This window comes from Somniosus microcephalus, chromosome 9 (assembly GCF_052327205.1).
Source record: "Somniosus microcephalus isolate GS21.2 chromosome 9, FLI_Smic_1.0, whole genome shotgun sequence".
NCBI lineage: Eukaryota > Metazoa > Chordata > Chondrichthyes > Squaliformes > Somniosidae > Somniosus > Somniosus microcephalus.
In genome coordinates this window covers 135,560,873-135,586,574 of record NC_140995.1, presented here as the reverse complement: position 1 = coordinate 135,586,574, position 25,702 = coordinate 135,560,873, and the positions used below count along the sequence as shown (strand labels likewise).

At 45.6% G+C, this 25,702-nt stretch overlaps 1 protein-coding gene and 1 long non-coding RNA gene across 7 annotated transcripts in view; one reads left to right on the top strand and one right to left on the bottom strand.

The window, feature by feature from the left end:
- LOC147112709 (uncharacterized) overlaps positions 1–16,944 on the bottom strand; it is a 123,928-nt gene extending 106,984 nt beyond the window's left edge. The window contains exon 1 of the long non-coding RNA XR_015079552.1: positions 16,305–16,944. This is a non-coding gene — a long non-coding RNA (uncharacterized LOC147112709). The remainder of the gene's footprint in view (positions 1–16,304) is intronic.
- pkib (protein kinase (cAMP-dependent, catalytic) inhibitor beta) overlaps positions 1–25,702 on the top strand; it is a 179,410-nt gene that overhangs the window by 80,969 nt on the left and 72,739 nt on the right. Inside the window, exons 1-2 of one of the 6 annotated variants that reach the window (XM_085997281.1) lie at positions 17,277–17,574; positions 17,974–18,018. The exons of 2 other annotated variants lie outside the window; for them this stretch is intronic. The gene's annotated coding sequence lies outside the window, so the exon portion shown is untranslated. Of the gene's footprint in view, positions 1–12,685; positions 12,743–17,115; positions 17,252–17,276; positions 17,575–17,973; positions 18,019–25,702 lie in introns of those variants that run through there. 3 more of the 6 variants (XM_085997284.1, XM_085997286.1, XM_085997283.1) reach the window with 3 other exon arrangements.

The following is a 25,702-nucleotide window of genomic DNA, read 5'->3' as shown; positions in this document are numbered from 1 at the left end:
CTTCCTGCATCTAGTCTGTCTAGTCCTGTTAGAATTTTATAAGTTTCAATGAGATCCCCTCTCATTCTTCTAAACTCTAGCGAATATAAGCCTAATCGACCCAATCTCTCATCATACGTCATTCCTGCCATCCCAGGTATCAATCTGGTGAATCTTCGCTACACTCCTTCCATGGCAAGAACATCCTTCCTCAGATAAGGTGACCAAAACTGCACACAATACTCAAGGTGTGGTCTCACCAAAGCCCTGTACAACTGCAGCAAGACATCCATGATCCTGTACTCGAAAACTCTCGCTATGAAGGCCAACATACCATTTGCCTTCTTTACCGCCTGCTGCACCTGCATGCTTACCTTCAGTAACTGGTGCACAAGGACACCCAGGTCTCGTTGCACTTCCTCTTTTCCCAATCTATTGCCGGTCAGATAATAATCTGTCTTCTTGTTTTTGCCACCAAAGTGGATAACCTCACATTTATCCACATTATACTGCATCTGCCATACATCTGCCCAATCACCCAACCTGTCCAAATCATACTGGAGTTTCTCTGCATCCTCCTCACAGCACACACGCCCACCCAGCTTTGTGACATCTGCAAACTTGGAGATATTACATCTAGTTCCCTCGTCTAGATCATTAATATATATTGTGAATAGCTGGGGTCCTAGCACCAATCCCTGCGGTACCCCACTAGTCACTGCCTGCCACTCGGAAAAAGACCCGTTTATTCCAATTCTTTGCTTCCTGTCTGCCAACCAGTTCTCTATCCAAGTCAGTACCTTACCCCCAATCCCATGTGCTTTAACTTTGCACGCTAATCTCTTATGCGGGACCTTATCGAAAGCCTTCTGAAAGTCCAAATACACCACTTCCACTGGTTCTCCCTTATCTATTCTACCAGTTACATCCTCAAAAAATTCCAGTAAATTAGTCAAGCACAATTGACCTTTTGTAAATCCACGCTGACTTTGTCTGATCCTGTCACTGTTTTCCAAGTGCTCTGCTATTACATCTTTTATAATGGACTCTAGCATTTTCCCTACTACTGATGTCAGGCTTACTGGTCTATAATTCCCCGTTTTCTCTCTACCACCTTTTTTAAATAGTGGGGTTACATTAGCTATCCTCCAATCCATGGGAACTGTTCCAGAATCTATAGAATTTTGGAAGATGACCAGCAATGCATCTATTATTTCTAGGGCCACTTCCTTAAGTACCCGAGGATGTAGATTATCAGGCCCTGGGGATTTATCGGCCTTCAATCCCATCAATTTCCCTAACACCATTTCCCTACAAATACTGATTTAATTCAATTCCTCCCTCTCATTAGACCTTATGTTCCCTGACATCTCTGGGAGTTTATTTGTGTCCTCCTTTGTGAAGACAGAACCAAAGTATGTATTTAATTGGGCTGCCATTTCTTTGTTCCCCTTTATAAATTCCCCTGATTCTGACTGCAAGGGACCTACGCTTGACTTCACCAATCTTTTTCCCTTCACATATCTATAGAAGCTTTTAGAGTCAGTTTTTATGTTCCCTGAAAGCTTACTCTCATAATCTATTTTCTCTCTCTTAATTAGTCTCTTTGTCCTCTTCTGCTGAATCCTAAACTGCTCCCAATCCTCAGGTTTGCTGCTTTTTCTGGCCAAATTATATGTCCTCTCCTTGGATCTTATGCTATCCCTAATTTCCCTTGTTAGCCACGGTTTCATTTTTATGCCAAACAGGGATGAACAAATTCTGTGGTTCATCCATGCGATCTTTAAATGTTTGCCACTGCCTATCCACCATCAACCATTTAAGTAACGTTCTCCAATCCATCCTAGCCAATTCGTGCCTCATACCATCGTAGTTTCCTTTATTTAAATTCAGGACCCTAGTCTATCTATCATATTATGATCCCTCCTCGCCAAGGGGCCTCGCACAACAAGATTGCTAATTAATCCTTTCTCATTACATAATACCCAGTCTAAGATGGCTTGATCTCTAGTTGGTTCCTCGACATATTGATCCAGGAAACCATCCTGTATGCACTCTAGGAATTCCTCCTCCACAGTATTTTTACTAATTTGTTTAGCCCAATCTATAGGTAGATTAAAGTTACCCATGATAACTGCTGTGCCCTTATTGCACACGTCTCTAATTTCCCATTTAATGCCATCCCCAACCTCAGCATTACTGTTTGGGGGTCTGTATACAACTTCCACTAACGTTTTCTGCCCCTTGGTATTTCTCAGCTCTCCCCATACAGATTCCACATCATCAGAGTTAATATCCTTCCTTACTATTGTGTTAATCTCCTCTTTAACCAGCAATGCTACCCCACCTCCTTTTCCTTTAGTCCTGTCCTTCCTGAATATTGAATACCCCTGGATGTTGAATTCCCAGCCTTGGTCACCCTGGAGCCATGTCTCCGTAATCCCAATTATGTCATATCCGTTTACATCTATTTGCGCGGCTAATTCATCCACCTTATTACGAATGCTCCTCACCTTAAGACACAAAGCCTTCAGGCTTGATTTTTTAACACTCTTAGTCCTTTTAGAATTATTATTTACTGTGGTCCTGTTTGATTTACACCCTTGATTTCTCTGCCTTCCACTTTTGCTTTTCTCCTTCCTGTCTTTTATTTCTATCCTTGCTTCCCTTTCCTCTGTCTCCCTGCACAGGTTCCCAACCCCCTGCCATTTTAGTTTAAACCCTCCCCAACAGCACTAGCAAACACTCCTCCTAGGACATCGGTCCTGGTCCTGCCCAGGTGCAAACCGTCCAGTTTGTACTGGTCCCACCTCCCCCAGAACCGGTTCCAATGTCCCAGGAATTTGAATCCCTCCCCTTTGCACCATTTCTCTAGCCACGTATTCATCTGAAATATCCTTCTATTTCTACTCTGACTAGCACGTGGCACTGGTAACAATACTGAGATTGCTACCTTTGAGGTCCTATTTTTTTATTTACCTCCTAACTCCCTATATTCAGCTTTTAGGACCTCATCCCATTTTTTACCTATATCGTTGGTACCTATATGCACCACGACAACTGTCTGTTCACCCTACCAGAATGCCCTGCAGCCACCCGAGACATCCTTGACCTTTGCACCAGGGAAGCAACATACCATCCTGGAGTCTCGTTTGTGGCCACAGAAACACCTATCTATTCCCCTTACAATAGAATCCCCTATCACTACAGCTCTCCCACTCTTTTTGCTCCTGTCCTGTGCAGCAGAACCACCCATGGTGCCAGGAAGTTGGCTGCTGCTGCCTTCCCCCAATAAGTCATCTCCCTCAACAATATCCGAAGTGGTATATCTGTTTGAGAGGGGGATGGCCACAGGGGACCCTTGCACTACCTGCCTGCACCAACTACTCTGCCTGGTGGTCACCCATTCCCTTCCAGTATGTATCCATTCGCAGCTCCAGTGCCGCAATGTGGTCTGCCAGTAGCTGCAGCTGGATACACTTCCCGCACACATGGTTGTCAGGGACACAGGAAGTGTTCCTGATTTCCCACATAGTGCAGGAGGAGCATGCCACGGGGCCGAGCTGTGCTGTCATGACTTATCCTTTAATTAATTCAAATTAAATAAAATAAAATCAATACCACCAATTACACTACAATTAAATGATATATTCAAGGGCCCTTGTTTACTAGCACTCCCCACTACACAACAGTGACCGTACAAACTATAATCACAAAAATTAAGACCATCTAAACTTTATAAACTATTAACCTTAACTGTCAAACCATAAAGTAGTATAAATAATCACTTGGCCGTACTCACCCAATCAGCTGTTTCCTCTGGCCCGCGTCACTTTTTGAATCGTGACATGGCTCTAGAATGCTGCCGCCGGTCTGTGAGATTGGTAAGCCTCTGAAAAAAGCCCACAAAAGTGAGTTGAAATACTCACCGGCTTCTCCCCACACTGGGCCTCTGAATAAAGCCTGCGAAACTGAGTATAAGTCCTCACCGGTTTCTCCCGACACTGGGCATAAGCAGCAGCCACCCAACATCTGGGTGCTGCAGTGGAAGCTCAGACTGCTGCCATCATGGCTCTGGATTCCAGTGTTCAAAGGGGCTTGCAGGGTGTCACAGCAGTCCAGCAATCTGCCCTCCAACAGATTACTAGGATTGCTGAGGCGCTGCCCCAGGGGAGTGGCTTTGGCTCCGTGGAGCATGAACCTGCTGCTCTCGCTCAGGATAACAGCATTCGTCCTCCCACCACTGCCACTCTGCCAGTGCCCTTGCTGTTGCCTGTCATCCAGCCAGCCCAGACTGCTGCCGTCCATGCCAAATGGTGCAGTCCTCAGCCGGGCCTTCTAGGCTCCATAGTTGCTTGAACACGTCCTCCAAGGCCATCTGCAGTCTCCCCCACTGAAAGTCAGCAGCCTTTCACCAGCCATGCTGCAGCCACTGGGGTAGCACTGCATAGGAGCACTAGGACAGGCAAAGGCACATGGAAGACAGGCACTAAGGGAATGCACAAGGATGATTAGTTTACATTTGTATGCAATATAGCATGATTTCATTTATAAATTTGGTTTGGAATGTTTATTTTGTGCTGGCTTTTATTTTTGCATTGTGGCCAAGCGGACACTGTGATGGTCAGTGACAGAGGTAAGGTAAGGTGTGAGACTGTTGGTAAATGGGGAATTGGGGTTACGCTTACTGGTATTGCAGTCGGATGAGTTCTTCATGGACAGCCCGGCCAGAAAGAGACTGTCGATGTTGCCTCCTCCATTCCTCTTTCTCTTCCTCCTCCTGCTACTCCTGCTTGTTATGCCTGTGTATAATAAGACACAGACTGCAGGAGAAACGGTACAACAGATGTTTACTGAATGAGGGTTACTCTAGAACTAACTGTACAGATCACTACACAGGGTTTACATACAGGTGTGGTCACTGCCGGTACTACAGTATACAGGAGCTGTAAAAAGTAGTTCTCTCCCTTAAAGGTACATACATTACAATTCCTCCCCTTTTAGATTAACTACCATAACACTCATTTAACAATTAAATATCAAACTAATTATAATTAACGCTTTTAACATGCAACATTAGCTGAAAATAGTCCATTTATAAATTCAGTCTTTGGGGAGGCTTCCTGATCCTTTCTGGATAACGCCCTTCCCGAGTGTCTCGCTCTTGGTGCGGAGGCGATTCTAGCACCCTGTCGTCAGTTGATTCATCAGCTTCCAATGCTATTGTTTCTGAGGTAGATGCGACCTGTACGTCGGGTTCCTCACCAGGTATGTATGGCCGAGACATGGGGTTGACTTGTTCCTGTGACTCTAGGATCTGGTCAGCATGGCGTCTCACAATGTTCTCCCCAAAATCCACTGTGTACATTAGTGGCCCCTGCCGTGTGCATATCGTTCCTGGTTGCCATTTCTCTGTTCGGTAGTCGTGGGCCAAGACTGGTTGCCCTACATTGAAGCTCCTTGTCGGCTTCTCATTCATGTGCTGGAATTGCTTACTCTCAACATCTCTTCGTACATTTGGTCTGAGCAAATCCAGACGAGATCTCCACCTTCGGTTAAAGAACATCATGGCCGGGGCTTGGTTGGTTACTGCATGTGTCGCATTTCTGTAGGCTAACAGGAAATTGTCCACCTTATGCTGCAGTGGAATGTCGTCATCGCACATGGCCTTTACTGCTTTTTTAAAGGTTTGTACGAACCTCTCAGCCAATCCATTTGTGGCTGGATGATACGGGGCGGATGTGTAATGCCTTACCCCATTCCTTTTCATAAATCTTCGAAACTCTTCGGACACAAACTGTGGTCCGTTATCAGAGCAAATCTGCTCTGGCAAGCCGTTCCTGGCAAAAATGGTCCGCAGGACTGCAATAGTTTTCTTCGTGGTGGTGGAGGACATTTTGATCACCTCAGGCCATTTCGAGTGCGCATCCACGGCTATTAAAAACATTGAGTCCATGAATGGACCAGCAAAATCAATATGCACCCGTTGCCATGGAGATGAGGGCCACTCCCATGGGTGTAGAGGGGCATGTGGTGGTGCATTTTGGACCTTCTGGCATGCTGAGCAGCTCTTTGTCAGGTCCTCGATTTGCTGATCGATCCCCGGCCACCACACATAAGCCCTAGCAAGGCTTTTCATTTTCACCCCTCCCAGATGACCTTCGTGAAGCTCATTGAGCACTCTCTCCCTTAACTTGGGTGGAATTACCACTCGGGATCCACACATCAAGGTCCCCTGGCATACTGACAGCTGTTCTCTTCTGGATGAGAATGCTGGCAACAGTGAGTCGCCATGTGCTGGCCAGCCCTTCACCGCCAAATCATATATCCGAGACAGTGTCGGGTCATTTCGGGTCTCCTTCTCTATACCAGCGTTAGTTACTGGCAAGCATTCAATTATAGTCGAATGAAATATTTCGACAGGATCCACTGCTAGTGCTTCCTCCGCAGTAGGCAGTGGCAGGCGTGATAGCCCATCAGCATTTCCATGCTGTTTCGTGCCCTTATACGCGATTTCATATTGGTGCGCCCCTAGAAAAAGGGACCATCTTTGTAGCCGTTGCGCAGTCATCACCGGAACGCCCTTCTTTGGATTAAAGATGGAGACAAGTGGTTGGTGGTCAGTCAGCAAGGTAAACTTCTGCCCGTGCAGATAGTGATTGAACTTTTTCACTCCCCACACTAGGCTGAGGGCCTCCCTGTCAATCTGGGTGTAGTTACGCTCGGCTGAGGTTAGTGACCAAGACGCAAAGGCTACTGGCCTCTCTGAGCCGTCTGGGAATTTGTGCGACAGCACCGCTCCAATGCCATAGGGTGATGCATCACACGCCAACCGAATTGGTAGTGCTGGGTTGAAATGAGCCAACACCTCTTTTGATGTGATCAATGCTTTGCTCTTCTGGAAAGCTCATTTACATTCGTCACTCCACTTCCATGGTACCCCCATTTGCAGTAGGGTGTTCAGTGGGTGTAGTACCGTAGACAAATTCGGCAAGAACTTAAGGTAGTAGTTCACCAGCCCGAGGAATGACCTCAGTTGTGACACATTTTCCAGTGCTGGAGCCTTGACTACTGCCTCAATCTTTTCAGGGGACTTATGTAACCCATCTTTATCAATAACGTGGCCACAATACGAGATCTGCTTCTGGAAAAACTCGCATTTGTGGCGATTAGCTCGGAGCCCATATTCCTTCAATCTAGTGCGCACCTGCTCCAGGTTGGCGAGGTGATCACTCTCATTTTCGCCCGTGACCAGGATGTCATCTAAATAACACTGGGTCCCTGGAATCCCTTGCAGGACTTGTTCCATTGCCCTTTGCCAAATAGCCGGAGCTGATGCTACCCCGAACACCAGCCGGTTGTATTGGAAGAGACCTTTATGAGTGTTCATCGTGAGGTACTGTTTCGAGGCTTCTTCTACCTCCATTTGCAGGTACGCCTGGGCCAGATCAACCTTAGTGAAGCGTTTCCCTCCAGATAGCGAGGCGAAAATATCTTCAATCCGCGGAAGCGGATATTGTACAGTGTGAAGGACTGGGTTCACTGTCACCTTAAAGTCCCCACAGATGCGAACCTTCTTTGGTTCCCCAGGCGTATTACTCAACGACCTCTTCATTACAGGAACGATGGGTGTAGCCCACTCGCTCCGGTCCACTTTGGACAGTACTCCTGAACATTCCAAACCTTCCAGCTCTGCTTCGACGGCTGGGCGGATCGCATAAGGCACCAGTCTGGCCTTAAAAAACTTTGGGCTTGCATTTTCCTCTATTTTGATCATCGCTGTTATGCCTTTTAGTGTTCCGAGTCCCTGCTGGAACACTTCTTGTGCGTCAGTTAGCATTTTTGACAGTCGTCCAGGTGTGACGTCGTCATCCTTTTTGGCATCTACAGTCAGTGCTTGTATGGAATGCCAATCTAGCTGTATCTTCCGGATCCATTCACGTCCTAGTAGTGGTGGTCCTCCATCTGGCAATACATATAGGTCCATTTTTGGTGTTTCCTTGCCATTATATATAACGTTCACCCTTATTTTCCCTTTGGGGTAGACTTTTTGCCCCGTGTACGTCTTCAAGACAATCTTTCTATCTCTCAAGGGTATATGTGAGAATAGCCGCTTGTAGTCCCTTCGGTTTATGTCTGTTAGGGCTGATCCTGTGTCCAATTCCATTTTCACTTGGACTCCTGCTATCTTGAGCGTGACCCAGATAGTTTGGTGATCCTCCGTTTTGATCACATTATGTAGTTTCAGACAACCCAGCTCCTTACTTCCGGAGTCTGTATCACTCTTCTGTTCGTCTGAACTACTCTCCGTCACCTTATGTACCTTCTTGTACTTCTCCTGTGGAGATTTCTTGCTGCTGGTTTTCTTTCCCGACCTGCAGACTCTTGCTATGTGTCCTACTTTTCCACACTGTCTGCACACTTTGTCCTTGAACCAGCAATCATTATGGTCGTGTGTTGTTCTGCCGCAGTGACAGCACTTCACTTTTCCGTATGACATTTCATTTGTGCCATATTCTTGCGGTCTCCGTTGTATCTCTGCAGCACCCCGTGCTGCTGCTTCGTGTGATACTGCAATGCTGAAAGCCTTGTCCAGCGTAAGATCCTTTTCTGATAGAAGCCGTTTCTGGGTTCCTTCACTTTGAAGCCCACACACAAACTTGTCCCTTAAAGTATCTGCTAGTCCCGTTCCAAACTGGCAGTGTTTCGATAGCTTGCACAGTTCCGTTAACTACTCAGCATTACTTTCATCTTTATGCTGGTTCCTTTTGTGAAACTTAAATCTTTCTGCTATCAGCAGCGGCGTGGGGTTTAAGTGGTCCTGTAGGATTGACACATTGGCCTAGAAATTCAGTGCCCTTAGCACCGATTTTGCGGCGCTAGAGGGCCTAGCGCTGCAATTGGCGCCGGTTCCTAAATTGCCTGGGGCCCTTCCGCGGCGGTAGACCGGTAGCGCTGCGCCGGCACCGATGACGTCATCGGTGTGCGCAGCGTCCCGGTTGCCGTGGTAACCCGGCCCCAAGCCGAAATTCAGTTGCGGCCGCCTCGCCAGTGGCAGCCGCAACTAAGACTCCGGCAAACGAGTGCTGCCGGAGTCTGCGCCGGCGCTTTAAGGAGGCGCGGCGGCCGGCCGCTTTCCCGCCGGCCGCCTGCCCGCAGCTCCCTCCCCGGACTTCTCCCCCCCCCCCCCCGAACAGATGCAAGCCCGGCACTTGTCCGAGGTGCCGGGCTCATTTTTGAGGAGATTTGCGTGGGCCGCGGCCGGGTGCAGGCAGCTCCTCCTTAACGGAAGGAGGAGGCCTGCATTTCCCCAGCCTGCCGCACCGCATCGGGTGCCGCAGCGCCAGAATTGCGGCGCGAAACGGCAGTTAGCGCCCTTTTCCAGGCGCTAAGACCCTTCAGTAGCGCCGGCAGCCGTTTGGGCGCGGCGCCACTGAATTTTTGGCGCGCGCAGGGGACTTAGCGCCGGCACTAATTTCCGGCGCTAAAGCCCTGGCTAAGCCAAAACCCAATTTCTAGGCCTATGATTTCAAAATCCTTTTCTACTGGCTTCTCTGGGGTTACTAGGTTTCGTAGTAAGCCATACGTTTTTGCACCCATTGAATTCAACAATACCGGCGCTTTCTTGTCATCTGGCACTTCATTCGCCTTGCAGTATACTTCTATGCATTCGACATATGTCGTCCAATCTTCGACTTCATTGTCGAACGCTGTGATATTGCCACTCTTCGGCATTTTTGGGTGTGGTTAGACTGGCTTAAAATGGCGTCTCCCGTGCTTTCCTTTCTTCCCCGCTGCGGCTTAAAATGGCATCTCCCGCGCTTTCCTTTCTTCCCCGCTGCAACTTAAAATGGCGTCTCCCGCGCTGCTGCCAACGCCGCTCTTGGCGGTCCTCGTGGCAAATGGCGATGCCCTGTGGGTTTCGTGCGCTGCTCCTGCGCTGCTGCCAATACCGCTCTCTGCGGTCCTCATGGCAATGGCAGCGCCTCGCGTTTTCCTGCGCGCCTCTCTCCCCCGTTGACGCTGCTCAGCCCTTGAACACCGGCTGCGCTCTGCTCTCTCTCTCTCCCCCATCGACGCTGCTCGGCCTTTTTCTGTGCCGCTCGGTCGGCTCTAGCCGCCGCTATCCGGGAAGGGTCTGCGCAGTACCTGTTGCCAGCCCGTTTCGCTGGACCACCATGACTGGAAAGCCAAGCCTGGCTCTCGACAGCCTCCCCTGCGATGCTCAAATCTCCGCTGGATGACTGGGCAGTTGCCCGTGGTCGACGCCCGTGCTTCTGGACTCGACCGCCTTCCACTGTTCTCCAGGAGTGAATCCCTGGGAGGTGATGCAGAGTTGCAGGTAGGTTCGAATCTGCTCGTCGCCAATGTTGTGTCTGTGTATAATAAGACACAGACTGCAGGAGAAACGGTACATCAGGTGTTTACTGAAATAGGGTTACTCTAGAACTAACAGTACAGATCACTACTCAGGGTTTATATACAGGTGTGGTCACTGCCGGTACTACAGTATACAGGAGCTGTAAAAAGTAGTTCTCTCCCTTAAAGGTACATACATTACACTGCTCACCACTTAGCTAGTGGCAAGGGCTGTGTCCTCATGATGGAGAGGCTGTGCAACATGCAGCAGGTACCACCACAAATCTTGACACCTTCTCTGCCGAGTACAGCAGGGCTCCTCCAGAGTGGTCCAGGCAGTGGAAGCATTGTTTCATCACGCCAATGGTCTGCTCTATCACTTTCTGTGTGACAGCATGGCTTTCATTGTATGCATGCTCCCCACGTGTGCATGGTTTGTGCACTGGGGTCATGAGCTATGTCGTCAGTGGATAGCCCTTGCCGCTCAATAGCCACCCTCTGGTTTGTCATGGTGGCTCAAATGCAGATGGGACAGCAGATTGCCGCAGAACGAAGGCAGCATGGCTGCTGCCAGGATACCAGGCATTGAGCTGCATGATTCGCTGCCTATGGTCGCACACCAGCTGGAAGTTGAGGGAATGAAATCCCTTTCGGTTACGGTGCATCTCAGAGTTGACATGCGGCACCCGTAAAGCAACATGCATGCAGTCAATGGCACCCTGCACTATGGGGAAGCCTACTATCCTGCCAATGCCATGTGCTTGCTCTGCCTGCTGCTCTCTGGCAAGAGAGAATGAAATGTAGTCAGCTCTCTTTGAATACAGGGCCTCAGTGACTTCCCTTACGCAACAGTGGATGGCAAAATATCTCCAGCTCCAGCCTGGAAGAAGCCCGACACATAAAAGTTCATGGCCACGGTCACCTTCACAGCCACTGGCTCTGTGGTCCTCGCCCTGCTCTGAGGTTGCAGTTGTGGCTGCAGCAGGTGACAGATTTCAGTGAGGACGTCCTTATTGAAGCGCTCTGCATACTTCCAGCGGACACTCACAGCGCGCGCTAACGCCCTCACCAATATGGCATCCAGCGTGACTCGCAGCAGAAGTGTGCACGTGTGTCACGGACGCCATTTTGGACCACTAAGGGCACTCATAGCTCCCAAAAAATGAGTGCCATGGAGCCAAATTTTGTGCTCACATACATCACAAAGGACACATCTCTTCCCCGATCTGTTAAATCTGATACCAAAACAAAATATTGATCATCACGAACCATTTCAATTTTCAACGGGACCCCCAACCAGCAAATTGTTGGAACATTTATCTTCTTTCTTTTACCAATAAATTCAAGGGAATTCAGTGCTGCACATATTCTCTTTTGTTTTTGTTTAACTACCAGAATGTTTTGACTTTGCATTCTGCACTTGCCTGGGCAAAAATCAATTTGCGATATGTAATTTGCAGAGTTAGAATGTGGTATGGTGGAGGAAGCCTATGAATTCCCTACAGTCGAGGACTCTGGAAGAGATTCTGATACATAGAATTAGATTGATGTGCAGTATGAATGAGGGATGGGTCTTTTGCTCCATTGTTTGCTTTGTTGAATGCTTGCCAACAATGATTAAATCAATGACAAAAACTATTTAATTCACACTGGTCTGCTCTGGGAAAAGATTTCTTTTAAACCTCATGCTAAAATGCCAAGATGTTCTGAATTTACCAAAGCTGTTACTTATTGCTGCATTGTTCCTTTTGGAATGCCTCTTACTCTTTGTCAGTTTGTCCTAAGGATACCCTCATACAGTGATGATCCAGGAAACAGTTTGGCTGTTTCATCAAGTTGTAGCACAATATTGTTGTAGCACAGCCCCCGCATATCTTGTTAAATATTCAATTACTTACTAAGAATTCTCCCACTCGCACGCTGTTTGACAATGTGAGATGAGAAATCCTTACAGCATTTTCCTGACTTATAATAATGAACTGGAGTTTAGCAAATCTTTGATTTCAGTTAGTTTATTTGAAAGTACATTTTTGAACTTGATCTACTGAAGCCGAAAATTCACCTTCAAATTGGGGAGAATTTTAACCCCAAGAGCGGGCGGGTTGGGGGTGGCTGGGTAGTTAAAATAATTGATTTTTGGATCGTGACTGCAACCTGGCTCCAACACGACCACTTCCAGGTTTAACGGAGGTGTGTTTGGATGTCTGCGCGTAACCTACTCACCGCAGACGGGACCATAATTAGTGCAGGCGGACGGATAGCTATTGCAGCAATTAACGTCCGTAGGAGGCGTTAATTAGGTCTTTTTAAATTGAGTATCACTGAACTTTAAATTTAACCTCTCCAGCACGGAGCTCAGGCATCCCGGCAGCTGAAGGGAGGCGAGGACGGCTGGATGGAACAGGTAAGAGCAATTCCAGCACTGCTTGTGGGCCAAGAGGAGCAGGAGTGCTTCCCCACCTGGCCCCCCAAGCTACCCTGTAAACCCCACCGCGATCCGACCCCCTTGATCGTCTGACCCCTCCTGACCTCCGATGTCCAACTGACCCCCCCGACCCCCGATGTCCAACTGACCACCCCGACCCCCGATGTCCAACTGACCCCCCCCGACCCCCGATGTCCAACTGACCCCCCCGACCCCCGATGTCCAACTGACCCCCCCGACCCCCGATGTCCAACTGACCCCCCCGACCCCCGATGTCCAACTGACCCCCGATGTCCAACTGACCCCCCCGACCCCCGATGTCCAACTGACCCCCCGACCCCCGATGTCCAACTGACCCCCCCGATGTCCAACTGACCACCCCGACCCCCGATGTCCAACTGACCACCCCGACCCCCGATGTCCAACTGACCCCCCCGACCCCCGATGTCCAACTGACCCCCCCGACCCCCGATGTCCAACTGACGACCCCCGATGTCCAACTGACCCCCCCGACCCCCGATGTCCAACTGACCCCCCCGACCCCCGATGTCCAACTGACCCCTCCCAACCCCCGATGTCCAACTGACCCCTCCCGACACCCCGATGTCCAACTGACCCCTCCCGACACCCCGATGTCCAACTGACCCCCCCGACCCCCGATGTCCAACTGACCCCCCCGACCCCCGATGTCCAACTGACCCCCCCGACCCCCGATGTCCAACTGACCCCCCCGACCCCCGATGTCCAACTGACCCCCCCCGACCCCCGATGTCCAACTGACCCCTCCCAACCCCCAATGTCCAACTGACCCCTCCCGACCCCCGATGTCCAACTGACCCCCCCGACCCCCGATGTCCAACTGACCACCCCGACCCCCGATGTCCAACTGACCCCTCCCAACCCCCGATGTCCAACTGACCCCTCCCGACACCCCGATGTCCAACTGACCCCTCCCGACCCCCGATGTCCAACTGACCCCTCCTGACCTCCGATGTCCAACTGACCACTCCCGACCCCCGATGTCTAACTCACTCCCTTTGCTCCGATGTCCAACTCCCCCCTCCCTCCCCCCCCCCCCCGCCAGCCATGCCATGTCCGCCTCACCTCTGCTCCACTCCCCAGTTGCCTACTCAACCGACAGCCAGCCAGCCAGCCAGCCAGCCTCTCAATCTGGCTGGCTGTGGCTGGGAAACCGATTTGAAAAATTTAAATTGGGTCCTGCCGTTAAATTCGGCAGGACCTCCGGGAAACCCGTACTTCGGGGTTTCCCAGCCGCTAAATCTCCCCACAGCTCCCTTCCCACCTCGCAGTTATTATCGGCCCAAAAAGCTGCAGAGAAATGTAAAAGTTGTTTTGTATTCTGCTGGTCTGGTGTATCCACAGCGAAGGTCTGTTTCTCTGTGACATGGGGGCTGATTTTTGTTTTGCTACCACACCATTTTTGGGGCATGAAAGGGGCAGTAATGGGATGAAAATCACACAATAAAATGGTCACCAACTTACCACTGGAGATCAGCATGCTCCGGCTTCCGGGCACACCTTGGATTAAACGGCCAGCGCTCCCGCTGGAAACAGACGGGGGCCTCATTATTATATTTAAATAGGGATCAAATGATTCAGTGAGGACCCCAGTGTGATTTTAATATCAATCAATGCTGCCACCGCTGCTTTCTCAACCCGCCTACAAACCATGGGTGCTACAGGTTGGGAGGCGGCCACTTGCAGCATTACTTAACGGGATCTTAAGATAAAGTCGGGTAAAGCTGGAAGCAGGTCAGGCAATGCCTTTTTCTTCATTCTTTTTGGGACATTTAAGACTTAAAGGCTCCCTTAAGTTTCACTCCTTGCTATGCTCTTTACATTTTCCTGTCACTTAAATCCGCTGCTTTATTGACCTGCATTTCCACATCAGTCCACACCCCACTGGATGTCGCACACATCCCAAACAGCGAGCTGCCATATGCAGCATCATTAGTGCTGGCAACTTGTCTCCTACACGTAAAAGAGGCCCAATTACGAAAATTGATCAGCCTTCCTCCAATTGCCCCCACCCACTGCCCACCCAAAGTATACCAGAAACAAAATCGACCCCTTTTTGTCTTTAAAAAAAAAGTCTATCAGTATTAATGATTCTGATTCTTGAAATATATAACATTGCGTGGTTTTATGAGATTGATTCTCTATTAGTTTTAGAATCTTACTCCTCCTTCAGTTGTTATTAATAGTTGCATCCAGTTATTACCATATAAAATAAATTCCTTACAAAAGTCCATATTTATGACAGCCACTGCATTCCCCTTATCTATACATGCTTATTTATATAAATATTCAATTAAAAGAGTCAAACATGATCTGCATTACAAATCCATGCATAATTATGCCATGGGTCAATAATGTAGTTCAGGCTCAGCACTACCAGGACTGCGGCTCTTTTGATGCTACATTTAAATAAAATGTTGGTGCATAGTGCATGATGTACTGGCAGTGCGCATGGGTCAGATTGTTGGGCTCTTAAAGGGCTGCTGGTTGTCTTTAAAGGGGAAATGGCTGCAAATTTAAAATATGGCAGAAGCAAGGCACAGAGGCAGAACTGTATCTTTCCAAGATGCTGCCTTAGAGAGGCTTCTGCAGGAGGTGCTAGAGAGAAGGTTGGAATGGAGGAGTCAAGAGTACCACCAGAGGAGAATGGATGGAGGTGACAGAGTGAATTAATGCTGTTGGGCTAGGCAAGATTGTCAGGTTATTTTTGCTCACACTTTCCATAATGTAACAGTGTTGGGTATCTTAATAGTCTTTCAGTGTAAACATGGTGCAGCATCACAGGGGGCTTGTTCTCTACCAACTGTTAATCTACTTTCCAAATGCACGGGTATGCCCATGGTTCACCAGGGCACTCTGCATTGCTATCATCACAATGTGTCTGCCCCGTTGCCCATGAAATGTAGCAAACAACAGGGCAACTAGGGATGGGCAATAAATGCCAGCCTTGCTAGTGATGCCCACATCCCGAAAATGAAAAAAAAATTGTCTAGCAAAAGGGGATCTCTCTCAGCACATCCAAAGATTTGTGGCAGAAGCTGGCATGGATGATAGAGATGTCTCTCAGGTGATGCCACATCCAAAATCATTTTAGATGAGTACAGATGTGTCACATAGTATGCTGACCCAGGTAGCCACCTGAATATCCATTTTGGTGCAGGGGCACTGGGCTGCTAAAGGATGAATGCATTATGTCAGCTTCCAGTATACTGGGCATTGATATGCAGAAAACAATGTCTGTAGTCGGAAGCTAATTGGACACAGGGGATTGAAATCGCTGTCAGTTCATAGAATGGTGTTGGTTAATAGTAGGGCTTGCATGGCTACATGAATGCAATCTATTGCTCCAAGCACTCATGGAAATCCCATGATCTGATTAAAATTAATGGCATGCTCACTTATTTATCTTGGTCCTGTGTAACATGTAATGAATTGGGCTGCTTTGCCAAACAGGGCATTAACTACTTTGCCTTATGTAACAATGCACAGCATATTCACTGACCTGGCAGTAGTTGGTTGTTACCCCTTGGAATGATCCAGTGGCCAACAAATTAAGGGCTGTAGAGACTTTCTGAGCCCCCGTAAGCTTTGTCCTGTTTCTTGAAGCAGTTTGCAGATCTCCCTGCAAGATGACGCAGAGTTCTTTCTGGGCTGAGCTGCAGACTCCCTACACATAAGCAGGGAAATATTCAAATATGGTCCTCTGGGTCTGTGAAGCCTGGTGATTGGGTACCTGCAGAAGCATCTGCACCTGTTGCGGTGCTGCCTGATCAGAAATTGTTGCTCAACACAGGGTGATTACTATTTTCCTAGCTTAAAACTGGATAGGCCAAGATATTTCATAAGGGTAATGTGCATGCACAAAGTAAGGCCCAATTGCACAGAACCTTTTAAAACCCGGCATTAGGAAACTGTACTTCTGTTGCTCAGATTTAATTTCTCTAAATTACTGTTGACTACCTCTGAAGCTCATCCCTATCACTTATTATGCCAAAAAGTTCCAACTTTTCAGACAAGTAAATCTGGCTTCTAATGTTTTTATCACTTCTGTCATTAACCTGTACTTACATCAGTTGATAATGTAACAAATTCACATTTGTTTATCAGATTACCCCCAGCTGTGGACCACAAGGTTATTACAGTTCAACAGGCAGTTTTATAAATGTTAACGCAGCAGTATACATTGACCTCTTAGCAGCTTTTGTTCTTTGAATAGAATAAGCTGTTTCATCATAATCAAATGTGATAGGACAGCTACCAAATAAAGCAGAGGATTTAGCCTGCATCTGAAAACTATGCCAATTTTTCTGACATTATAAGTGTATCTTCCGATGCAATGAAATTAGAAATTGATTTCTTTTCTGAGAAGATGGGTTTGTATCGGAATAAGTAATGGCTATTACAAAAATTGTAGTGTTAGAAAGGTGCACTCATATGCAACATAACACAGTGAGTCTTTTTGCAGAATTTAAAGCTGTCTTAGAATATTAGTACTTAGCTGATATTTTACAGTTGTAATATATTCATTATTTTTGTTGTTATAAAAGACCTGGCATCTAATAAGTGCCTTTAGCAGTATCTGAGAGGGGAGGTACAGACAGGCAATGTAATTTAATACTGTGGCAGGCAAATACAGTTTTCGCTAATCACTCAAGTGCGCTCTTCGTCCATCAGTGTCTGCAATAAACAGCAGCCCGTAGTCAGTCATTCCCAAACACTTCTAGTAGGATTGCTTCAAGAAAGGGAGGCAAGAGTTAAGTGTATCTGTACAGGTGAGTCAGTTCTCTATCATAGCCACCAAGTCAACAGTGCAAAAGTTGTAAATGCCGTAGGCTGTTTTCTATTCATACGTTGACATTTAAAAATAATTGTTTGTTGTAATTCTGAGATAATAAAAGGAATACCCGAACTAAAGGGTTTAGCCAATATCAGAAGCTCACAAAAGCGAAGCTTGAGGAATTTGGAAATGTTATGTGAACCCATAATTAGAATACAGATTTACATTCAATCCCTGATATGCTTTTATATATAGATATATGAATGGGAAAAAATATTGTGCTACTAATTTGTCTTACTTCTGGCAATGGCTAATTATCAGTACACTCCATGTATTTAATATGAGATGACTTTTCCAAATGGGTATTAATTGATTTTCAAAATATTTATTGCAGATTTATCAAGAAATAATCATTTATTTGAGGGAAATTCTGTCTCTGGTAATATTTGGTTTCTAACCATTTTTTTTTGTGTTAGTGCACTACTCTTTCTATTGTCTTAGTAGCATTTATTTCATTTCCAGACTATTTCAGGAAGAACCTGCTTTATACAACTAATTTAGCTGTAAGGCAGTGAATGACATCTGTTTAAATGAGTCTTTTAATTAGTCCAGTAGTTCTGAGTCTTGCTGAAAGGCAGTTTCTGACAAATCGATTTAACTTCATGTCACAACAAAACTGTCACAGCATCTGTTTTGCAGTTGTAGTATGATGCATACATTTCTATTCCTTCACGATTTTGTTTTCTGAATAAAATGCAGTTGCATAGAGCTTATTTTGAGCTAATACACTTCAATAAATTCAAAGTTATAACGGTGTGGGTTGGAGATGACCAGTAATATGTCATTCAAATTGAAGCATTGGATTTAGAGTCATAGTCATAGAGTTATACAGCACAGAAAGAGGCCCTTCGGCCCATCGTGTCCGTGCCAGCCATCAAGCCCTGTCTATTCTAATCCCATTTTCCAGCACTTGGTCCTTAGCCTTGTATGCTATGGCGTTTCAAATGCTCATCTAAATGCTTCTTGAATGTTGTGAGGATTCCTGCCTCTACCACCCTTTCAGGCAGTGAGTTCCAGATTCCAACCACCCTCTGGGTGAAAAAGTTTTTCCTCAAATCCCCTCTAAACCTCCTGCCCCTTACCTTGAAACTATGCCCCCTGGTTATTGACCCCTCTACTAAGGGGAAAAGTTCCTTTCTATCTACCCTATCTATGCCCCTCATAATTTTGTACACCTCAATCAGGTCCCCCCTCAGCCTTCTCTGCTCTAAGGAAAATAACCCCAGCCTTTCCAGTCTCTCTTCATAGCTGAAGCGCTCCAGCCCAGGTAACATCCTGGTGAATCTCCTCTGCACCCTCTCCAATGCAATCACATCCCTCCTATAGTGTGGTGACCAGAACTGCACACAGTATTCCAGCTGTGGCCTAACTAGCATTTTGTACAGCTCCACCATAACCTCCCTGCTCTTATATTCTATGCCTCGGCTAATGAAGGCAAGTATCCCATATGCCTTTTTAACCACCTTATCTACCTGTCCTGCTGCCTTCAGGGATCTATGTACATACATACAGACTTTGCTGTAAACCAACATATTTACATTTTTTCTAATGAACTCTCATCCAAATCACATAACAAGAATAGAAAAGGAATCACTAAATATTGACCAGGGTGAACAAATAGTATACTTGTGAAATAATACCTGTAACAAATTCCTAATCCAGGAGAAATACCAAGCAACATTGCAACAATGCAAGCTTCAATATTGTTAAAGAAAACTTCTTATCGTTTTCTATTGCCATCTCCACATTTGCCTTCTTTTATTCTGTATAAATCAATCCTGTGTTTATTTTATTATTATTTTATGCTTTCTGTTTTTTTAAATTCTCCCTCTTGGACTAATCTTGAAAGGCATAAACTGATTGAAGGAATTGCATTTGATGATGTAGCTGATTTCCCCATAATGAGACTATTGATGTTTGTGAAAAAAAAAGTTGTGATGATCATGAACTGTTTCCATTTACAAAACCTTCAGGAAAAACAGAAAACATTTGTTGCTAAGCAACAGTATTCTGGAGCAGCATTTATCATCTTTGTATATAAGAGGGAGGCAATTAGTGAGACTAGAGTGGCAGGAACAGTAATATAAAAAGAATTAACTGTCCTTTTAATTAAATGTGTTTTTATTTGGGGAGATGGAGGAGGGGAGGCCAGGAAGGTAATATGATAATAAGTGTTCGCTATTTAACAAGTTGTTTCATAAGTCTATGAACTATTAAGAGACCTGATTAAAAAGATTGAACTGCCACTACCAGTGGTAAACTATAAGAAAATGTACTTCTGCTCTATTTCTGTTCACCCACTGAATTACATTCGACTGACTTGTAGTTACAGTTTTCCTTTTTCATGTGTGTTTGAACACAATTTTACATTTACAACTGGAACAATAGTGGTGAATCAACTAACACAGTTATAAGAAAAATGCATAAGTAGCAAATATGATAACTTTAGGTACAATCTAGGTTAAGGCAATTGCAAGTGTTTTCAGCTAATCCGTTAGTAACCCAGTAAATCCTTATCTCAATCTTCACAAGAGGTGCTGCAGACATCTTCCCAGGAATGTACACAGCTTGGCCTTCAATTGATGCATTAAGGGGAGTGATGTGAATCTGATTTTAAATCTTATTTTGCAAATCACTATTATTGATTTCAAAGAGTTTACTTAAGTATAGATAATATTTAGCAAAAGTAATAATTCAGAATTTGTGCTGAATTTATCAGCTGTTTCATAGTGAGACAAAATATGATTAGGTTCAGGACAAGACTTATATTTAGAAAGCATTATAATACCAAAGCTTATTCCTGCACCCTATTACAAAGTCAGTATAAAGAACAGAAAATGCTAGAAGTACTCAGCAGGTCAGGCAGCATCTGTGGAGAGAGAAACAGAGTTAGAACAGTTGTGTTGTATATGTTTTATTATTCACGAGGTATTCTCTTGGGTTAAGTGCCACTGGCTGCAACCTGTAAGTGAGCGTTGCATCCACTACAAACCAGTGTACCTTTACCTGCCCACTATCTAGGCAAATGTACGACATCTCAGGGATCGAACTGAGAACCTTTGTCATTGCACTCCAGTTTACAGGAGAAGTCATAGGCTGCTACATGACCTTGTCTTTTATAGTTGGGAGAATATACACTCTTATAAAATACGCTAATTCAAGCTATGAAAGATGTATTGAACTTTAAACTGGTAACCGAACAGAACTCAATACCAACAGTAGATTTATAGTAAATACAGACTTCAGTATTCTCCGAGGAATCAAAACAACAAAGGCGCTTCTTCTGCACTCATCCTCACAATTAAACTAACCCACAAAACATGGATACTTTACTTCTTATGGGCCCATCGACTACCATGGAGTCATCTGACTAATCTTGTAAACCTGATGGCTCCACTGTCTTTGTGTTATTTTCCAGGTTATATCTCTAAATTCCTTTGAGGATACCCTAGAACAAAGGACATTAAAGCTGTTCTTCTCACAACTATATTTAGATAGTCCGTCATTCATGGGATTCACAATGACATTTACTAAAGAAACATGCACAGTAAACTGCCCCATATGTTGCTTATAATTGAATGGAATGACTTGACCCACTGATCTGTTGAGTTTGCATGATCTGTGGGATGGGTCCCCATCCAAGGATATTAGCAGCAATCGATCCATGCATAATAAGGACTGCAGGCACTAGACTATAATGCATATAATCTGTTGTTTGTAGAAACTGCTGTCAGTAACCACTTTTAACACTGTGCTATGACCAGCAAGAACAACTTCAATAAATAATTCATCATAGACAAAAATGCCACAATGTTATCACAAGGTGACTAACAGTCAGTATTTCTGTAGAGAAGTCAGAATCTATCTCAGAACAATGGCCAAGAGTTTTCTCTTTGATCACAATCAGTGATCCTGGAGCAAATTGCACACAAAATTGCACTAGTTGTAAGAGGAGTTTATTTTTGCCCAGCTTTCCGCTCAAACTTATTTGCATATCGCCGAATGTAAAATCTTCCATGAACCAGTGCAATCGGGCAGCATTTTAGAACTAAATTTAAATTTTTTTTAGTATTATAATATTCCGTGATATATTTAAGAGTGGTAACCTGGTGCAGTTTGATTAATAGGGCTGAAAATGGGTTTATCATAAAAAGTAAGCATTTTTAGTCAAAGTGTCTAGTCCACCTTATCCTATATCCTATTCCACATTACCACCTTCTCACCCCTGTTCTTGCTGCCCTACATTAGCTCCTGGTCCCACAGTGCCTCAAATTTAGAATTCTCATCCTTATGTTTGAAGCCCTTTATAGCCTTCCCCTTCCTATCTTGGTAACCTCATCCAAATACACTACTGAGCTATATTAGCAAAGGGGGAATACAAATCAGATGGAAGGTTATTGGTGCATAGGCACTGGTCCAATCCCATCTAGAGTAAGATGTAAAGTTCTGATCACTTAATCGTAGGAAGGATGTCATTGCTATTGAGATGATACAGAGGTGAGTAACAACAATTACTCCAAGTGACAAGAATTTAAGTTACAATGAAAGTTTAGGTAAGATAGTGGTTGTCTTTTGGGGGATAAAAGAAAACTTTGATGTGACCTATATAAAGTTTTCAAAATTATACAATTGACAAAGTTAATCTGAGCAAATGGTTTACTGGGATGAAGGGCTGAAATACAGGCATAAGTTAAGATTTACCAGTTCGGTGTAACTAGTTTTGTATAAAAGAAAGCAGGCCTGTGGCATAACTTGTAATGGACAATCCATATGAGTTCAAGAGGTGATTAGGGTTGACCAATATGGTGCAAATGTGGGTTTCAGGGGTATCAAAAAAGCATGCATTTACTGGTCCTCATGGCTGTTTTTTCTGTTCCTAAAAATTCTTGTGGCCAAAATTCCTTGGGGGTTCCGCCAGTGTTCTGCTGCTGGACCCCCCCCGGAAAAATCTCAGAAACCCAGAAAGCTGCAAATCTTTCTCTCCGCCCCCTATCTCCCTGCCTCCCCCCACCCACCCCCCCACAATTTCGTCCCAAGGGCAGGTGGATACCAGAGTTTATGGCCACTATCGTTGTCTGAAAAACTGGTTCCTGTTTTCACTCCTAAATGGCCTAGCTGTAATTTTAAGATTATGTCCTCTTGTTCTAGATTCCTCCACCAGAGAAAATAATTTCTCTGTATTTACCCTATCAAATCCTTTTAAGATTTTAAACATCTTGATTAGATCACCCCTCAACTTTATTTTTTCCCCCATTGAATTTACTTCATCTTTCCTACTCTTTTCATCTGTAGTGACAACCTGCACCATGGGTTTTGGCAACACTCCTAGGTTTCTCAATTTTAACAAAACCTTTGCGACCACTCTTCAGTATGTTTTGCTATACAAATATAGTCAAGGTTGCAGAGCTCTTTGGGACAACTTGATTGGTGGTACAGTAGAAGCCTCATAACTGGAAAACCCCTATTGGAGGGAAATGTTTCATTTTTGCTCAATCCTTTTATTAAGCAAATGTTGTAAAGTATATTGGGAATAAATAGTGCCTCATTAAATGCTCACTGCAAGTGAGCTTTTGTATTAACAGCCTAGCTATTTAACAGCATGTAATATATTGCCACAGTTAAAAGCAGATTTAAAATTTTGATATAAAACTGGGAGCAAATGCATTGTCAGAAATGTTTTCATGCTTTGACCAGCAGTGTGCCATTTTCTGTTTTAAATATCAGGCGCAGCTTATTTAAATGCAGAATTATATGCTCAAGTAATGGTTACCCAGGAGGGATTTCCAGGTAATAATCTAATGAAAGGCTAAACTGCAATAATGAAGCTCGAGCAGTTTATAACTGTCACCTTCGCTTCCTATCTTGAAAGCATTAAATCAATTTATGGGTATTTTAATTTTGTAGAAAATACTATTTGGTTGTATAGAGTGATTGTGTTCAGTTTTACGGCCTATTTTATAATGACTATGCATGCCCTCTATGTCAGTGATACTGAGTGACCTTCACATTGGAGGACTAATGATTTTTACATCATTACTGCAAGTTAAAAATAGTTCACAACAGATTTATCAGGAAATTCTATAGCTAGCATATTTTACTATCCTTCAACCATCCTATCATCCTATAGAGGGCATATGTCACCATCTCTTGACTTAGAGAAAATAAATCACTGGATGGTGCTGGACAGTGAGTTATGTCAATGATGATACAGCTGTTTTATTCTCATACACCAGGGCCTAGAAATTGGGTATAGCCCCGCCAGCACGTTTGCGCCGAAAATTTTGCGCCCGCCGCGGAGCCAGTTGTGCCCGCCCCATATTCACTTTCAGCGCCCCAAAGCAGAACCAGGCGCTGGTACAGGGTGTGTCCGCCCCGCTTGGGGCGCTGAAAGTGAATTTCAGCGCTCCCGGTCCCGCTGCGCCACCCGATGCGGTGAGGCAGGCTGCTGTACTGCAGGCCTCCCCCTTCTCTTAAGGGGGAGGTGCCTGCAACGGCCGGAGCCCCGATTGCAAGTGCCGGCAAAAGAGCCCGGCACAACGGAGAAGTGCCGGGCTCCACGGAAACCAGCCGGCAATGCCGCGGTGGGGGGGGGCGGAGGAGGCCGGGCAAGGAGGTGCGGGCAGGCGGCCGCCGAAAAAGCGGCCGCCCCGCACCTCCACCTTAACTTGCGCCGCTAAGGCTGCAGTAAGGACCCGGTCTCCCGATGTTGTTAGCGCCCGCCACGGAAGAGGCGGCCGCTACTGAAGATGGGGATCGGCGTGGTTTCAGGCGGTACCGGGGCACTGCGCACACCAATGACGTCATCGGTGCCGGCGCAGCGCTACCGGCTAACGCCGATGTTAGGGCCCACCTAATTTCGGGCGCGACGCAACTTCCGGCGCAACCCACTCTTTCGCCCCTAATTGGGCGCAAACGCAACTGAATTTCTAGGCCCAACAGTCTTCGATGTGCATTCTATTTATTTAATAGGAATCCACACAAAGTATTTTTTGAAGTAAGTTAATATTATTTCTTGTTAGTTTGTCATGGAGTGATACATACGAGGAGTCTTGTGATGCAATGCTGCATGTTTTGCAACATCATTTGGAGGTTGGTGTTTCATTGGAGGAGAGGTTCGAAAGCACAAGAGAAGTGGATTCTGATACAGGAACATTTTAGTTTTTCTGATTGACAAAATTTTTGAAGGTTGAATTAACTATTTGTTAAGCAGGAGCCCAGAATGGAGAATCTGATTGTGTTTGTTTGTGGCTTGAGCAGAGCATTCATTGTTTGCAGGATCTTAACATGAAACCATAGAATCAAAGAATCATAGAAATTTACAGCACAGAAGGAGGTCATTCAGCCCATCTTGTATATGCCGGCCGACAAAGGCCTATCCACTCTAATCCCACTTTCCAGCACTTGGTCCATAGCCTTGTAGGTTACGGCACTTCAGGTGCATATCCAAGTACTTTTTAAATGTGATGAGGGTCTCTGGCTTTACCACCCTTTCAGGCACTGAGTTCCAGACCCCCACCTCCCTCTGGGTGAAAAATTTCTCCTCAAATCCTCTCTAAACCTCCGACCAATTACTTTAAATTTATGCCCTTTGGTTATTAACCCTTCTGCTAAGGGGAATAGGTCCTTTCTATCCACTCTATCTAGGCCCCTCATAATTTTATACACCTCAATTAGATCCCCCCTCAGCCTCCTCTGTTCCAAAGAAAACAACCCCAACCTATCCAATCTTTCCTCATAGCTAAAATTCTCCAGCCCAGGCAACATCCTCATAAATCTCCTCTGCACCCTCTCTAGTGCAATCACATCCTTCCTGTAATGTGGTGACCAGAACTGCACGCGGTATTCTAGCTGTGGCCTAACTAGTGTTTTATACTGAAATACTCCATCAGTAATTATAGGGTCATTATTAGTTTTTAGTTTTTGAGGAACCTAGATGAAGAGCTAAGGCCCATGGTGCAGGACACCACCAGGGCTAAAAACAGAAGGAGAGAAGATGGCATAAATCAAGCAGTAATGGTCGGTTGGCGAAAAGTTTGAGTTTAAAATACCTATAGATTGTAGGA